Below are 19,304 nucleotides of genomic sequence, written 5' to 3' on the forward strand. Positions count from 1 at the left end.
GGGAGCCCCTCCCTCTGCATGCCCGTTCCTGCTTGCTCACTGCGGAGGGAGGTGCGCTGCTCCGGGATCTGCCCCCACCATTGCCTCAGAGGAAACTGACCTCCTTGGTTGATGTCTCTGAGTCTTCCTCCCCACCTCCGTGAGAGCTGCAAAGACATTTTATTGTGGAAAATGTTAAGCATACCCAAAAATAGAACAGTACAAAGAACCCTGTGTACAAGGCCACTCTTGCTTCATTTCTAACCCCCAACTTCTCCCCGACTGGATCTATTATTTGGAGCAAATCCAAAACATCAAATCCTTTTATCCCTAAACATTGCAGTATGTATTTCTAAATTATAATGGCATGACCAGAATACCATTATCATACATACATTTTCATAATATTTAAAAATTATTATCAAATATCCAGTCAGGTTTAAATTTTCCCAATTGTCTCATAAATGGTCTTTTAAAATTGATTTGCTCTAGACCAGGATCCAACAAGGTCCATACACGCCCCTTGTTTGTTGGGTCTTTTGTGTTCCTTCAATCTGTAGGTTTCTCCCTCTTCTGATATTTTTTCCCTCGTTTGTGGAATAAACCACCTTGTTTGTCCCTGTAGTCGTTCACATTCTGGACTTTCCCCGCTGCATCCCCCATGGTGTTGTCTAACATATTCTTCAGTCCCTTGCCTTTACTATAATTGACAGATCTAAAGATTTCATTAAATTCATATTTAACATTTTAGAAAGAATTCTTCATAGGAGGTGTGTGTACAGTAGCCTCCCTTTATCCATGGAGAGTATGTTCCAAGACCCCCTGGTGGATGCCTGAAAGTTCAGATAGTACCAAACCCTATATATACTATATGTTTTCTTATGTATACATACCTATGATAAATTTTAATGTATAATATAAATTAGGCACAGAAAGAGAATATCTGAAGTGCCAGCATCACTACTTTTGCACTTTGGGGCCATTATTAAGTAAAATCAGAATCACTTGGCCATAAACACCATGATACTTGTGACAGTCAATCTGATAACACAGGTGGCTGCTCAGTGACAAGTGGACTGTATGATTCACATCCGGGCAAAACAGAGAGGGATGATGTGAGCTTTCATCATGCTACTTCAAACAGTGCACAGTTTAAAACTTATGAATTATTTCTGGAATTTTCCATTTAATATTTTTGGACCACAGTAGACAGCAGGTATCTGAAACTGTGGAAAGTGAAATCATGCATAAGAGGGGAGACTACCAGGCTTTCCTCAAAAGGCACGTAATATTTCATTATCTATCTTTTCTTTGGGGGGCTTCTAAAAGACTTTGAGGGGCTTCCCTTAAAGCTCAGTTGGTAAAGAATCCGCCTACAAAGCAGGAGACCCGGGTCCGATTCCTGGGTTGGGAAGATCCCCTGGAGAAGGAAATGGCAACCCACTCCAGTATTCTTGCCTGGAGAATCCCATGGACTGTATGTAGCCTTCTAGGCTCCCCTGTCCATGGAATCTCAAGAGTTGGACTCAACTTAGTGACTAAACCAGCACCAAAAGACTTTGAAGATCATTGCCTAGATCCACTACTTTATCAGAAATTTTCAAAACAATATTTTACTTTCTTCTTCATTTATTAACTGGAATATTTATATAGAGAGAAACTTCTGTCATCAACTCTGGTTTCTCTGAGGTACAATCTATTCATGAATTGTAAGAAAAATGCTTGATGTTTTCCTCTTATTTATCAGCTTTCAGAATAAGGAGTTGAGTCTCTAATATTCTCTAAAGGTGACCAACAGGGTTTTGTTTGTTTTGGGCTTTTGTATCATTCGTATCTTATAGTTTTAGTGCATTTGATATGTTTTACTCTATTACTGCTGCTGCTGCTAAGTTGCGTCAGTTGTGTCTGACTCTGTGCGACCCCATAGATGGCAGCCCACCAGGCTCCACTGTCCCTGGGATTCTCCAGGGAAGAGCACTGGAGTGGGTTGCCATTTCCTTCTCCAATGCATGAAAGTGAAAGTGAAAGTGAAGTCACTCAGTCGTGTCCGACTCTTAGCAGCCCCAAGGACTGTAGCTTACCAGGCTCCTCCATCCATGGGATTTCCCAGGCAAGAGTACTGGAGTGAGGTGCCATTGCCTTCTCCGACTCTATTATAGTTATTATCAAATCATCCCATTTTTGGCCAGTAGAGCTCTCTTTAATTGACTTCTGAGTCCTTTTGATCTGAATCCGAAGCAGTGTTTAGTAGCTTCTTGACTTTCTGGTATGACAAGATGTCCAGATTTGTCTTGTGCATTTTTGGCCCAAATCTGGAATCAGCTATTTATCCAAGAAGTTCTGGTTCCTTAAATGAGAAGTGACATGAGAGACCACAAGCCTGGATGCGAGGAGTGCTCAGTGCTATCTGGCTGTCATTATGTCTAGGTTATTTCAGGGTGCAGAGCTGGGAAATACTTTTGGCTTAATAAAATTCACACCAAGAGCTCATACTGATATTTTAAATAAAACCTAAGACTTTAAAATCCTAAAAGATGATGCTGTGAAAGTGCTGCACTCAATATGCTAGCAAATATGGAAAACACAGCAGTGACCACAGGACAGCAGAAGGTCTTTTTTCATTCCAATCCCAAAGAAAGGCAATGACAAATAATGTTCAAGAATAAGCACATATGTAATTTTTCTAGAAATTACCAAATTCCTTCTACAGAGAGCTTGCCCCTTTTTGTATACCCACCACACACAGTTATGGGAGAACGTCATTTCCCGCAGTCTTGCCAAAAGAGTATGTTATCAAACATCTGAGGCTTTGCCAATCTGATAAACTTAAACATAACCCTTGGCTTAATTTTAATTTATATTTCTCTGATTATGAACAAGGTTAAATATCTTTTCACATATCTATGTTCTGATTCACTTTTGGGTCCTTAGTACCCAGCTGGCACAGGTGAGACCTTTTGGAGAGATTCCTAGAATGAAAAAAAGGAAGGAACAGGTGAACAAACAGATGAAGTCAAATCATAAAGAGGGTGGTTGACTTGCCCGAAGTCTAATTATCACCAAAGTTAGAACTAGAACTGATCTTTTTTCCTTGTCTAATTTGTTTTTCTGACTATAAAATGAATAGAAGTTTATAGGAGAAGTTTTCTGATTATAAAATGAGTATGAGTTTACAGTAGAAAGTTTGGAAAGCACAGGAAAGTATCAGTTCAGTTAAGTTCAGTCGCTCAGTTGTGTCCAACTCTTTGCGACCCCATGGAATGCAGCACACCAGGCTTCCCTGTCCATCACCAGCTCCCAGATCTTACTCAACTCATGTCCATTGAGTCGGTGATGCCATCCAACCATCTCATCCTCTGTTGTCCCCTTCTCCTCCTCCCTTCAATCTTTCCCAGCATCAGGGTCTTTTCCAATGAGTCAGTTCTTCGCATCAGGTGGCCAGAGTATTGGAGTTTCAGCTTTAGCATCAGTTCTTCCAGTGAATATTCAGGACTGATTTCCTTTAGGATGGACTGGTTGGATCTCCTAGCTGTCGATGGGACTCTCGAGAGTCTTCTCCAACACCACAGTTCAAAAACATCAATTCTTTGGCACTCAGCTTTCTTTATAGTCCAACTCTCACATCCATACATGACTACTGGAAAAACCATAGCTTTGACTAGGCAGACCTTTGTTGTCAGGAAAGTATAAGCCAAGAAAAATTTTAATCTTTCTACCCCAAGTCAACCACTTTTAGTGTTCAGTCTATTTCTTCCCAGTCTTTATGTATTTTTTTCTAGTTATGGTCATACTACATATATGGTTTTATATTCTGTTCTTTTTCACTTAACACTTTTCCATGTTAATAACAACTCTTTGCAAACATAATAATGACGGTACTATATTTCACCATCAGAGCATATGTTTAACCTTTCAATTATTGCTAGACTTCTAGATTGTTTCCAGATTTTCACTATTATAAATTCCCCCATGTCCATCTTTTTTCACATTCTGAAATTTTCCCCCTTAGGATTTGATTCCTGGAAATGGAGCTCCTAGAATCCCAGCACTGAGTTCCAAGTTCGGGGTTTTTTTGGCTATGCTCAGAGGACGCTGTCTGCTAAGCTTTGCCCCTGTGACTTCCTATAGCCCCAGGCTAGTGTCTAGTGTCTGTCCTCTAGAGCAGAGACATACTCACACCCAGGTCAGTTCTGAGATGGGGCCAAGTGGGCAGGACGGAGCCCACTCAGGAGGAGGAATCAGAATCTCCTGCCATTCACCCTTGAGCTCCTTGCCTTCCCAGGACAATTGACAGATGACTGGAACCAACAGGAGGAAACTGCACATGGGCAAGTTCGAGCCTGATGGAGAGTACAGGGCAAGGTCAAGTCTGGTGGAGAGAGAGGCAGGCAGGGACACTGAGCAGATGCAGCCTCTGCTTCGGAAACACTCACCATCCAGGGAGCAGACAGCTGGGTCAGAGCCTCCCACCCTGAGAAGAGCTCCTTGATAGACTCTAATATAGTACTGTTGACTACAGAGGGATGTGGGAGAGCTGCCTGGAGGAGGCATCAATCAAGTTTAGTAGTGGGGAATATAGATCTTACCTGGAAGATGAGGCTGGGCAGTGATCTGTCCTGAGGGGATCTGTAAACCAGATTACAGATTCTGGGTCACACAGCCTATGCAGTGAAGCGGGGAGATGAGAATCAGGTCTGTGTTAAGGACAATCCCTCTGGCTGCTGTGTGGATGGTAGAATTGTAGATGAGAACTGGACAGACTTCAAGTGAGACCAATACCCAGGCAAGAGATTGGGAAGCCCAAATCAGAGCAGTGGTCACAGGGACAGAAAAGGACCGCTGGAATAAGAAATGCCAGCTCTACCGTCGATATTCAAAAAAGAAAAAGTTATGTCAAATTATGACGTTCCCATAGCCTATGGGAAAGAGTCCTGGACTGGGAGTCAAGGGACCTAGGTTCTAGTCCCAGATCCATATGATCTGGAGCAAGTTTCTCACCTCCATCTGGGCCCCGATTTCCACTTTTGTACATCAAGGAGCTTGCACCAGGTCGTTTCCAGGGGCTCTTATATTCTGAAAATTCTTTGATCTTAAGTTGGAAAGAGGCCGAGGTCCCTGGAGGGAAGAGGAGAGAGAAAAACAGAGGCTGAGCTGAAAGAGCAGCCAGGGCTGGGGTCTCGGGGCCTAGGCTCACAGTCTCTCTGCTCCCATCAATCTTGCAGCTTTCATGTTGGTGGGGTGGCTGGGCCGAGGCCAGAGGCCAGCTGCGGGGAGGGAGGAATTGTCTCTGGCTCCAGGAACAGAGAGGAAAGAATGCAGAGCTTCCAAAAAGCTGTGAACAAGTCATCAGCTCTGGCTGGGTGCCCAGAGGTTTTGCAACCATCCTCGCAACCGTCCAAAGGCTTGAATAACATGAGGGAGCCAACATGGGAGGGCAGCTCATTCTCCCGCTGTGTACCAGAATCTGCTTGATAACGAGGGGCACTGAAGATGCCTTTGGCTGCAAGTAAGAGAAAACCCTGTCTCTAGTGTCTAAATATAACAAGGAAATGTATCACCTCTCACCACTACAAGCCCTCAGTGGGTGGTTCTGGCTCCAGCAGCAATTCCTTGTATAATCAAGAACATAAGCTTTTCTATTTCTTTCTTGTCCTTGGCTGGTTCCCTTTGTGGCCCCATGACAGCTATCAGTGACAACAGAGGCTACACATTTCCGTGTGAACTGTCCAGCAGGAAAGTGCAAGAGAGGACTTCTCTCCCAACTCTGGACTAAAGTCCTTTTCTTTGGTTTGAACAGGACAACTTGGGTCATGTTTCCAGTTGGTGATAGTCTCTCATGGAATGCCTATGCTGATTGGTCTAGATCAATTGGCTTAGATTAATTGGGCTTCCTAAGTGGCAATAATGGTAAAGAACCTGCCAGCCAATGCAGGAGATGTAAGAGATGCAGATTTGATCCCTGGGTTAGAAAGATCCCCTGGAGGAGGGCAAGTAACCCATTCCAGTGTTCTTGCCTGGAGAATTTCATGGACAGGGGTGCCTGGCGGGCTATGGTCCATAGAGTGACAAAGAGTTGGGCACGACCGAAGTGACTGAGCACTCACAGTGTTAAACTTGGGGGTTGAGAGGTTGAGCAGAACTGAGGTCCTGTAAGTAAGGCAGGCAGAGTGCAGCAGAGGCTGGATGGGCAACCAACACATCTACAGGATGATAAGCCTCTGTCCCCCCTCAGCTCATCCAACCCCCATTCAGCCTGGGGGTCAGCAGGATGAGCATCCTCTCCAGGTGGCCACTAAGGTCACTGAGGCAGAGGGTAGGTGTGACACTTGTTTGTGTCACACAAGTGGGTAAGTGGCAGAGCCTGAACTGAGAAAAATACACAGCAAGCAAACAGAGCAGACCTCCAGCTTCGAGCCTGAGTCAAGCTCCTCTGGGTATCCACAGCGCCTGTCCCCCGTGGCTCAGGGTCAGAGCCCATCCTGCGGCGTGGAAGGCCGCCTTCCTCTCCAGCCTGAGTGTGCACTCATGCACGACGTGAGGCTTCCCAAGAGCTTTGGGACCCAAGGCCAGGGCTGGGGGTTCAAATCCTGACTTGGAGCTTCTGTGTCTTCCTCTGTGAGATGGGAGGGCTAACCCCACCTTCTCTTCTTGGCATAATTGTTGGGAGAATGAAATAAAATGAGGAGATGGTGTTTTCCTAATTGTGAAGTGCATCTGAACCATCATGCCTCCCCTCTCCTGGTGGAAAGTGGTCATTCCATGGGCCTGGTCTGTTCTAAAAGACAAGAGGAAACAGGTGGCCAGAGGGATTGCCCATGAGATTGCCAGACATGGATCCATTTGGTGAAATGTGTAGTTCGATTCATCACTCGATAGATGAGGAAACCTGTTCAGAGAGGGGCAGTAACCGCCCAAGGTCACACAGGACTATAACCTCGACCCTGGCTCTCAGCCCTGTTCTCCTGCACCAAGTCACACAGGTCAGGTGAGGTCTGCTGCCCGGCCTGAGGTGGTGGTGGTACAGCTGCAGTGTGGTCCGTGCCTGCCAGCACGTCCCCAGGTTTCTCAGGGGCCATTCTTCAGGGGTTCACTGAGGCGAGGCCACACTTCCCCTCTGGTGGCTTCCTGTTTTGGCCAAACAATGACTCTTGCCGGGACCTGGTGCCAGCTGGCTGCAGCTGTTGCCAAGGCGTTGACTTCTTGCATGCAGAGAGGTGTGATCCTGCACCCCGCCAAACTGCAGCAGCCAGGAAACCCCACACTCACACATGGTCTTTGGGGCCCCACTGAACTCAGCAATCCCTTCACATACTGATCACATGGACTTCCCTGGTGGCTCAGATGGTAAAGACTCTGCCTGCAATGCAGGAGACCTGGGTTCGATCCCAGGGTTGGGAAGATCCCCTGGAGGAGGGCATGGCAACCCACTCCAGTATTCTTGCCTGGAGAATCCCCATGGGCACCTTGTTTGCCAGGTTCCGTATGGGTATCCAGAACACAGAGGTACATCAGAGGAGAATGTAGCCTTTCTACAAACCTTTACCCTCTGCCCATGAGGAGTAGGACATGGTGTGAGATACCAGTGATGCAGAAATGAATAAGAGACACCCTATAATCTTGATGACTGAGGCATCTATTTGTCCTCCCAGGCCCTTGCAAGAGCTCTGAGTCAGTTGTCAGTCATTTACACACATGTGAATTAGTGCCCACAGCTCCCTCCTGAAGGAAAATCTCAGAGGACATGGGAAGGTGTACCAAGGGTATGAGCTAAAATACTAAAAATGCACTGTTTATGGTGACTGTTTTAGTAGGTGAGAAAAGTCAAGATTCAGACATGTCACGGGACTTTCTTAAGGTAGGGGACAGAGCCATGGCCTTGACCCAAGTCTTCAGACTCCAAGCCTTGCACACCAAGATGCTTCAAAGAACATCTAGTCTAACGTGGAGATAAACAGGATTGGAGGTGCAGTGGGAGTGCCCATGTGTACATGGGGTAGGGAGCATTTTGCTGAGTAGACCTGTGTAAGAGATTGGACCATGGAAAGGAAACATTGAGTGTTCTCTATGTGGCAGGCATCTCGCCAGTTGTCTCTCTACGGATGAGGAAAATGAAGAGGTGAAAAGGCTCCTTGAACATCTGGAAAGCAGAGCAGCTGGCACTTTCACCCAGAATCCACGCTGCACTGGTCGCTCTCCAAACGCCCCAGCTCTGTCCTCCGTTCTGGTCTGTGTCCCGGGGGGCTGACTTCTGTGGAGGCTTCACCCTTCTGCTAGGTTCAGCCAAGAAGAAGCTATGGCGGGAGGCCAGGGAGGGAGGAGAGAGAGGGCAAAGCCTGCTCCTCCTGCCTGGCCACAGTGCAGGCTCTGCTGGCTCTGGGAACGCCATTGCTGCAGGTGGGGAACTGCTTCCCGCCCCTCTGTCGCTGGTCTGGACATCGCTCCTCACCCTCTTTTGGTTCCCTTCATCTGCCCATCACATCATTCATCTCTCTTCAGCCCCTCACCTTGAACGGCCCAATCTCCTGCTGGGATCCCAGCTGAGACCAAGCTGGACCTTCTCCCGCCTTACTGCCATGTTCCCCATCTCCACTGGGATGCTCCCCACAGCCCCATCCCCACCCACCTGAGACAGGAAAGCGACTTGGCAAAGTCTGCCTCCCCGTTGAGTCTCCTGCCTTGTTTCTGGGCTGGTGCTGTTGTGGAAACAATGAAACGGGTTTCCAGGGGCTGGGACTGAGTTCCTCTGGGGCCCTCATCTCCTGGGACATGCTGGGTCTCCTGGGCTTCCACCTAGAAGAAGCAGAGTGTCCCGAGGTTGGGGGTGGAGTCTGAAACTAGATTTTGTCTCCTCCCCCCGGCTGGGGGACACAAAGAAGAAGAAGCGGCAGAGGCTCTCCCCACGAGCTGCAGGATGCTTAGGAGTGACCTAGCGTGACCCCTCTTGGTTTCAGCAGCAGGAACAGGCCCGTGAGTGATGCACACACTAGATGGGTGCCCCCTGTGTCTGTTTCACGGTCAGGCTTTCCCCTGAGTGCCACACACAGACCTCCAAGTGCCCCAGGGACCTACCTAACCCAGGATCACTGACACCCAACACACTCCCCTCCCACCACGTCCCCTCCATCAGGGAAGACACCAGAAGCCTGGAGTCATCTCTGACAGTCTCTCTCCATCCTCAACCTCTGACCTTCTACGGGTTCTCATGAGTCCAGAAGTTTGACTTGCTAAACTGCTCTGGACCCTGCCCTCTCGTCTCCTGGCCATCACCACTCCCCTAGTCCAGGCTTCTTTGTCTACACTCAGTTGCAACAATGGCCTCCTCATTTCTCTCACTGGTCCCAGTCTTGCTACCTCCCATCCATCCTCTGTTGAGCAGCTAGCCTGATCTTTCAGAAGTATGAATCTAACTAAGCATGTCTCGTCCATGCTTAGAAGGAGCCCTGGATCTCTAACCTGTGTGATACACTCAGGCCTCCCTCTCCAGCTTTGCCTTGGAAGCAAAACCCTATTCGATGGTCTGTGATCCATGAGCCTTTGCTGGCTTCTTCATGCATGCCTCTGAGTCTGTTTCAGAGGGGCCCCTTGGAAAGGGTTCCTCCTCATTCCCACCAGCATCATCACTGTTGTTGTAGTCTGAGTTCCTCCAAATGCATGACTCAAGGTCCCAGCGTAAGTAGTTTATAGGGAAGTGATTCTGAGAAGCGGGAGTAAAGGGGTGTGAAGAATGCGACAGGGAAGGGAGAAAAGTCCACCCTCGTGAGTTCTATCATCTGTGCAGTGTGCGATGGGGCTGCGCTCACCAGGACCCTGCGGAGCCTACGGAACACCTCCCAGAAATCGTCTACCTGCAGGAAGTTGCTCCAGACACTCACTCCATTGGGTAAGGGCCTTTGCACCCCTTGTCTGCATAGCCTGCCCCAGCTAGTCAGGTGCTGAAGAGCTGCAGCCAATGCGGAGATGCGCAGCACAAGCTTGGGGTAAGATGCTGGCTGTGGGAGGTGACCTTTGTCTGAAATCAGAAGTGAGCCAAGGAATGTGACTACATCCTCCTGGCCTGGCTTGTTGGGGCTCAGTGCACATGAGGTGCCCCACGTTGCTGAAGAGTAGGGTATGGTCAGAATGTACCTCTGGAAGGAGTTGGGGCTTTGCTGTTTTGTTTCCTGGGTTCAAACTTTGGCGCCCGCAGTAGGTCTCCTAGTGGCCACACCACACTTGAGCCACCATGTCGATAACATAGGGACAATAAATTCTACCATTATGAGGTATTTATGAGAATCAACCATGCCATCAGAAATGAGTGCATACGGCAAAGTCTGATGTCAAACACAGATGGTTGTGTTTGTTTCCTTCTTCCCTCACAGAGCTGGTGCTGTAGGCTCTTCCTTACTCTGCTCCCTCAGCCAGGAGCACCCCAGCTCCTCCATGCCGTAGGTTTAGCCTGCGTTACCAGGAGCCCTGGCCTCCTGGCCTGGCTTTGGGGTCAGCACAGCTGCAATCCCCTCCCCCACTCCAGGATACAGAGCTGAAATAGCTTTTGTGGAACATGGAAGAGACGTCAATGCGTGCCACACAGCAATAACACTCTTCTAAATTTCCATGAACCATTTCTGTCTTTCCCCCCAACCCCTCTTCTGACCCAGCTGCCTTTCTCACATGGGTGAATTTAGCTTGAACCGAAACTTCCAGTTCTACTCCTCCATGCTCAGCCCTCCACTTTGGCCTCTGGTCTCTATTCACCTGTTATGGGTTGAATTGTGCCTCCCCCCGACAATTTCATATGTTAAAGTCCTAACCCTCAGCATCTCAGAATGTGACCATATTTGGAAATAGGGTTGATGTAGACATTCATTATTAAGATGAGATCATAATAGAGTAGGGTGGGCCCCTAACCCAGTGTGACAGGTACCCTAAAGAAGAGGCAAATTTTGGACAGAGACGCATACACAGGAAGACCTTCCTGTGAAGACCAGAATTGTGCTGTACATGCCAGGGACCCACCAGGATGCCAGGAGAGTGGCCTGGAACAGTTCCTTTCCTAGTGCCTTCAGAGGAACACGGCCTTGCCAACACCTTAATCTTGAACTTCCAGGCTCCGGAACTGGGAGACAATGTATTCCTTTTGTTTTAAGCTTCCCAGATTTTGGTGCCTTGTTCCAGCAGCCTGAGCAAACAGATACACCACCTAAAAAGGAAACTTATTTTCTGTGTCATATATTATGTTTCTAGCCCTCTCTTCTTTTTTATTATTTAATATTTATTTATAAATGAACAATATTTTTGTCCCCATATTATCCCTTGATTTCTCTGTTCATGTGTTATCTTTCTGGACTTGCAATTGGACTGTGAACCCCTTGGAGGCAGGCTATATGTCATTCTCATTGTTGTATCTTCAAGGCCTGGCACAGAGCCTGGCCCACAGGAGTCATTAATTAAGGTTTGCTGGAAAATTTTTGAAAGAGGTAACTCTGATGCTTGCCCTTGAAGTGTGGCCCTTTGGACAGGCAGAGCCATCTGGAGAAGGCATCAGAGGGATGAGAATGGTGCTAGCAAAATTCAAAGGCAGGATACACGCTAAAGGAACAAGTGAGCAACTCACTGTTGCCTGGGAGCTGGGGTTCGGGATTCTGGGAGAGATGGAGGCAGGGTGGGATAGAGAGTTGGGAGAAGTGGGCATCAGGGCTTCAGAGTTTGGGAATGCATTTAACTAAGAAGGCAATGGAGCAGTGGAGAATCATGGATAAGAGAGGGAACGACAGAGGGGCTCTGGGAAGATTATTTAGCTACGGAAGAGTCCAAAGACAGGGAGGCCAGGGAGGTCGGTGGCTGGGGCCACCATCCAGGTGAAAGATCACAGAGGCCTGAACCCTCAGGGACATAAGGATGAAAAGAAGATGAAAGACATTTCTGAGGAAGAAATGTGTGCCCGATGACTAATTTAGAGATCTCTTCCCCTTTGAGGTGCCTGTCTCCAAGCTCTTCCTCCTTCTGAAGATGCCACGCTGAGAATTTCCATGATGTAGGCAGTGACGTATAAATCACCCCACCCCCGTGACCTCTGTGGCAGCTGTCAGGCTTGGGGATGGAGCAGAGGAATGAGCAACCCCCACCTCAGGCTGCTGAGGTTTCTGGTCCACTATTCAAAATGTCATGGAAGCAAGTGATTTTTCACCTTTTTAAAAAATATATATAAACTTCTTTTCTTTTCACTCATGACTAATGTAAGTTAACTGTATAAAAAAAAATCTGAAAGGCTAGTAGCATTAGCTCTTATGAGTGTAAGGTGAAAATTGTTTTCAATAAAAATAACCTTGGGTAATCACTTAAGTGGAAGGACCTGGGATATTAGAAATTCAGAAGACAAAGGTTATGTTGTATAACAACCTTTTGACTGTGACCTCTTTTTCCATGGAGCATCAAGGACCAAGATCTAGTTTGAAGTGGGTGAAAGGGCTGTTTGGAGGTGGTGGGTATATAGATTAAATGTTTGCTGGGTATGAGTCCATTATATGGATAAGTCAAATAAGAAAATAAAAATCACCTGAAATGTTACTCATTTTTTGGTGAATATCCTCTTTCCATTCTGTTTTCTTTTCCCCCTAATGTATTTTAAAAGCTATATTCAGTGGAGTCTAAAGTGCCTCTTGATGTGGTGACTGAGAAAGACGCCTCACGTCTGTGGTATTCCTGCTGAAAAGGCAGAACCTGACAGAGGAAACATCAGACTAACCAAGCTGAGAACCAGTCTATAAGATTATTGGTCCAGGCTCATCCAAAGTGTCAGCGTCATAAAATGAAAAAGACAGTGAAAGACTAACCGCTTCAGATTAGTGGAGATGAGACATGGCTACCAAACAGAATGCATGATTCTGGATTTCATCCTAGGCTAGAGAGGAAATTGCTGTGCAGGAATCAATGTTGGAGAGGATGTGGAGAAAAGGGAACCCTCTTGCACTGTTGGTAGGAATGCAAATTGATCCAGCCATTATGGAAAACAGTATGGAGATTCCTTAAAAAAAAAAAAAAAAAGCAACTAGGAATCAAACTACCATATGACCCAACAATCCCACTACTGGGCATATACCCTGAGGAAACCATAATTGAAAAAGACGCATGTACCTCAATGTTCATCACAGCAATATTTACTATATTTGCAATAACTAGGACATGGAAGCAACCTAAATGTCTATCGACAGATGAATGGATAAAGAAGTTGTGGTACGTATACACAGTGGAATATTACTCCGCCATAAAAATGAACACATCTGACTCAGTTCTAACAGGATGGATGAATCTAGAGCCTATTATACAGAGGGAAGTAAGTCAGAAAGAGAAAAACAAATATCATATAGTAACACGTATATATGGAGAAGGCAATGGCACCCCACTCCAGTACTCTCGCCTGGAAAATCCCATGGACAGAGGAGCCTGGTAGGCTGCAGTCCATGGGGTCACTAAGAGTCGGACACAACTGAGCGACTTCACTTTCACTTTTCACTTTCATGCATTGGAGGAGGAAATGGCAACCCACTCCAGTGTTCTTGCCTGGAGACTCCCAGGGACGGGGGAGCCTGGTGGGCTGCCGTCTCTGGGGTCGCACAGAGTCGGACACGACTGAAGCGACTTAGCAGCAGCAACACGTATGTATGGAATCTAGAAAGACGGTACTGATGAACCTATCCTCAGGGCAGCAATGAAGATGCAGACAGAGAAGAGACTGGTGGATACCGTGGGAAGGAGAGGGGGGACGAACTGAGAGAGTAGCCCTGAAATATATACGTTACCACATGTAAAAATTAGATAGCCAGTGGGAATTTGCTGTATGATGTAGAGAGCTCAAATCCAGTGCTCTGTGACAACCTAGAGGGGTAGAATGGGGTGGAGGGTGGGAGAGAGTCTCAAGAGAGAGAGGATATGTGTATATCTGTGGCTGATTCATGTTGACCTTTGGCAAAAAGCAACACATTAATGTAAAGTGATTATCCTCCAATTAAAAAGAAGTAAATTTTAATTTTAAAAAGGACATTATTGGAGCACTTAGTGAATTGGATTAGATAGTGGTATTATAGCAATGTTAAATTTCCTGAATTTTATAACTGTACTCTTCTTTAGGAAAAAGAAAGTCTTTTTTCTCAGAGGAAATAAATGTCTTTTTCTTAGGAAAAAGATGTTTAAATATTTGGCTAACAATATATGCAACTTATTCTCAAATAGCTTGGGGATAGTGTGTACAGAGAGAGAGAGAAAATGACAAAGCAAAATGTTGATAATTACTAACAACTGGTGAAAATGAGTGAAGGATATTTGGAAGTTATTTGTACTATTCTTACATTCTTCTGCAAGTTTGAATATGTTTCAAAACTAAAAGGTAAAAAAAAGTCCAGTCCAATTAAAATTAAAACTTCGGTCTCTGGAAGAAAATATTTGAAAAGATATATCCAATAAAAGACTATTATACAAAGAACTCTTAAAAAAAGAATTAAAAAAAAAAAGAACTCTTACAACTCAACACTAAGAAAACAAACAACACAATTTATTAAATGTGCAAGATACCTGAACAGACAACTCACTAAAGAAGATATATCAGTTGCAAATAAGCATGAAAATAGTATGTTATCAGGAAATTGCAAGTTAAAACAACATGAGATATCACTACAGACCTGTTTGACTATCCAAAATCCAAAACACTGACAGCATCAGATGTTGGTGAGGATGTGGAAAAATAGAAACTCTCATTCATTGCTGGTGGGAATACAAAATGGTATTCTTGTCTGAAAAACCCCATGGACAGAGGAGCCTGGTGGGCTACAGTCCATGGGGTCACAAAGAGTCGGACATGACTGAGCAACTGAGCAGGCACACACAGCCCCTTTGGAAGACAGTTGGACAGCTTCTTACAAAATCAAACGTATTTTTACTATATGATCCAGCAATTGCCCTTCTTGGTGTTTACCCAAATGAGATAAAATTTTATGTTCACACAAAAACCTGCACACAGATGTTTATAGCAGCTTTATTCATAATTGCTAAAACTTGGAATCAACCAAGATGTCCTTCAATAGGTGAATGGACAAATAAACTATGGCCCATTCAGACAATGGAATATTATTCAGAGCTAAATAGAAATGAACTATCAACCATGAAGACATGGAGGAACTTTATAAGCATGTTAGTGAGTGAAAGAAACCAATCTGAAATGGCTACATACTGTATGATTCCAATTATATGACATTCCAGAAAATGCAAAACCATGGATACAGTCAAAAGATCAGTGGTTGCCAGAAGATGCAGGGAGAGGGGATGACTAGGCAGAGCATGGAGGAGTTTTGGGGCAGTGAAACTCTTCTGTGTGATGTTACAATGCAGAATACACGTCATTGTACATTTGCCCAGATTTGAACACCGAGAACACCAAGAATGCCGAACACCAAGAGTGAACTTTAACGTAAACCATGGACTCTGGGTGATGATGCTGTGTCAGTGCAGGTTCACCAGTTATACCAAATGTACTGTTGTGGTGGGGTGTCAGCGGGGAGAAGTCGTGCTTTTTGGGAGACAGGGAATATGTGAGAACCCTTTGTACTCTCTGCTCAACTTTGCTGTGAACCGAAAACTGCTCTTTAAAACTCTATTAAAACAAAATTTTAGTCTCATACTATACTCCTATTAGATGGATTAAAAAAAGCAACAAAAATACCAAGTTGTTGCTGAAGATGAATAGCAACTGGAACTCATTCGTGGCTGCTGGGAAGTGAACGCTGTACAGTCTCTTTGGAAAACCAGTTTTTCAGTGTCTTTGAAAGTTAAACACACACCTGCCATGGAACCCAACACTTCCTCTCCTAGCTATTTAGTCAAGAGAAAGGAAAACTTATGTTAACAGAAATCCTATACATGAATGTTTATACCAGTTGTATTTATAATTCTATCCCCAAACTAGAAACAACTCAAATGTTCTTCAATAGGTAAATGGATGGACAAAGGGTCATGTATCACTCAGTGGAAAACTACTCAGTGATGAGAAGGAAACTTGATTCAGCAATACAGATGACACTCAAGTGGGTTGTACTAAGTGAAAGATCCCACACGCAAAAGGCTACAGACTGTGCGGTTTCATTTATTCTGGAAAAAGCAAAACGACAAGAAAGAGATCAGTGATTTCTAGGGGCTGGGCTTGGAGGAAGGAGTTGATAATAGAGGGGTGCAAGGGAACTTTTTAGGGTGATGGGAACGTTTTACATCGTGGCTGTGGTGGTAGTTACACAACAGTATGAATTTGTCAAAACTCACATAATTGTGTGTTAAGGGTGGTGGTAAAGAAAGCTGCCTGCAATGCAGGAGACCTGGGTTCGATCCCTGGGTCAGGAAGATCCCCTGGAGAAGGGAATGGAAAACTACTCCAGTATTCTTGCCTGGAAAATCCTATGGACAGAGGAACCTGGCAGGCTACAGTCTATAGGGTTGCAAAGAGTCGGACAGGACTGAGTGGCTTACATAGGTTACCGTGACTAGATTATATCTCAATTATACAAAAAGACAAATGAAGAGAATTTCTCAAAGCTTTTCTCCTCCCCTACAGCTCCCAGGCAGACACACTTCAGAAACCTGAGGTGGGGAAAAGGAATCTTATCTCTTTCTCTTCTGCATCTTCAGATTGGGCTCAGGGTTGAGTGGGAGTCGGGGAGGTCAAGGAAAGTGCCAAGTCTGCTCAGAAGGGAGACTTTGTAAACTGTAGTTAGATCCCTCTAAGCAGCAGATGCCCAAACTCTAGTTCTTGGTCTCACAGAGTAAACAATTTTGTGGTTATATGGAGCTTCCTCTGTGGTCTCCCCTCACTGGGCCCTGGGCTTATTTGACACATTCCCTGGCTGACCACCTGCCCTTTCCACTCCTGCCCACCTCCAATCTTGCTGAGGGGGTCCTTCTATAGTTCCCTTGCCCTGGAGAGCAGACTTGTTGCAAAGGGATATTTGGGGATGACTCATGCCCAGTACCCTGCACAGTTTCCCGTAGGTCCCTTGGGAGACATTCCTCTCTTTTGTTGCCAAACTCTGGAAGGTGCATCCCCCAAACCCACCCTCACCAGGGACAGCTCTCACAGTCCCCTCATCTTCAGACTTTTATGTGTGAGAGGTGAGCTCAGGCTCTGGGTCCTCTGAGCTCTAAGGAAGTCCTGGTGGCTTGAGCCATGTGGGGTGAAGCCCAACACTTGGACTATCCCTTGGAGGAAAGTCTCAGCAGCTGTTCTCCTCTCCTGGGTCAGTGTGAGTCTGGAGGCAGGTGATGGCATGAGGACATTGTAATCTCTTGCAGAGTCCTGCAGTAATTCTGAGACAGGAAAGTCCCATTTAGCTTCCTATTACACATAACTAGCATGCTGTTTAACAAAACTGGGATCTCACCCATGTTTTATAATCTGCTTTTCCACTTCACACTGTTTGGAGCATCTCTTCATGTCAATAAACACATGTCAATAAACATGTCTACATTCATACTATTTAAAACAGCTGATCAGTTTTCCCTTGTATAGATATATTGTGACTTACTATATTGAACCCTGATTGTTGGCAGTCTGTTTCTAATCTTAGATTTCATTAACAATGCTATTATTGGGTCAATTTAGGTCTAGTTAATGGAACTTTAGCTGTAGGGTCCTCACTTACTTTGGCCACCTGATGTGAAGAACCGACTCGTTGGAAAAGACCCTGATTCTGGGAAAGATTGAAGGCAAAAGGAGAAGGGGGTGGTCGAGGATGAGACGGTTAGATAGCATCACCGACTCAATGGACGTGAATCTGAGCAAACTCCGGGAGACAGTGAAGGATAGGGGAGAGTGGTGTGCTGCAGACCATGGGGTCGCAAAGTGTCAGACACAACTTAGCGACTGAACAACAACAAACGCACTTGCACAGAACTTTTTTACATGCCCAGGAGAGGAGTCTAACAATATTTTGTCTTCTTTTTGAGAAAAGGGCCCTCTAAATTGTATAAGCGTCAGGCTGCACAAAAGCTGGATGTGCCCTTGGCTATGATAAACATCCTCACAGTCAATTTTCTTTTGGCTACATTTTTATTTCCTTAGGATAAACTCCTAGAAACAGAAGTGCTGGGTTAAAGCAGATGCACATTTTTAGGATTCTTGGAACATATTGTCAAGAAGCCCTCCAGAAAAAGTGACCTAATTTACATCCCAACCCTGCCCTGGACGAGAATGCCCGAGATTGCAGTGGTTTCTACGGGATTGCATTTCCCTGTTACTGTGACTTGGTCATAGCTGCCATTAGCGCCTTTTCCCAAAAGCAAGGGTCTTGACCTGAGATCCTTGGTTCACAAGGGTAGAATTCCTGGGGTGGTGAACTCAGATGAGAAAAATTTACATCTTCCTTTTCATCACTAGCCTCTTGGTGAAATGTAATACATCTTTCCATCCTGAACGTGGGCCACAAATCCCTGAACCATTACCAGGAGGTAATGGGAGGTTAGCAGTCCCACTACCTACAGAAATCACAGATGTTTTCATGTTAGCTGTTGAACTCATGCTCAACAGCACTTCAAAGTTATAGTAATTATCGTATCTGCAACTAGATTTTGTTATTTTAGCATGTTAATAAAAAGCATGGATCATCCAATCACAATTATTTTTTAATAGTTTGAAAGCTGTGTTCAGTAGGATTGATTTCCTTTGCAATCACCTATTTTTTTTTGTTTTATGAATTAGAAAACCTTGTTCTGAAAAGGGGTCCACAGGGTCATCAGACTGCCAAAGTGTTTATGCACAGCCACGGTCAGAACCCTTCCTGTATGGGGCTCTTGACTCACAAGTTCTCGAAACTTGTGCATGATACAAAAGGAAAGGAATTAAACTTTAATGACCCCAGCCTGGAGTCAGGCTCTGTATCGGGTGCTGGGATACAGAAAGGGCTGGATGGCTGCTTGCCCTTGAGGCGCTCACAGTCTCGATGGGAGATACAGTTTCACAGCTTCTGCCACTCACTGTCCTGTGGGCTGGGGACCCAGGTTCTCAGATTCTCCATGATTAAAAAAAATAAATCAGAAATCTAGATCTTTTTTTATATGGTTCCATATAAAACAACTCTTTCAAGTTTTAAATGTTGGCAACCAATCCAGATTTTTATAAACCACTGTGTGGGCCAAATAAAGCATGTCTGAGGGCTAAATCTGGCTCAAAGGCCACCACTTCTCAACCTTTGCTCTAGGAGGAGAACAGAATTCCAGTTAGTGTGGAACGAATCATTCTGTGGAACAAATCGGCTGGGATTCAGAGTGTCCACCCTGCCCTGCCGTGTAACACCTCCACTCTACTCCTG

The sequence above is a fragment of the Bos taurus genome, chromosome 15, assembly GCF_002263795.3.
Source record: "Bos taurus isolate L1 Dominette 01449 registration number 42190680 breed Hereford chromosome 15, ARS-UCD2.0, whole genome shotgun sequence".
Classification (NCBI taxonomy): domain Eukaryota; kingdom Metazoa; phylum Chordata; class Mammalia; order Artiodactyla; family Bovidae; genus Bos; species Bos taurus.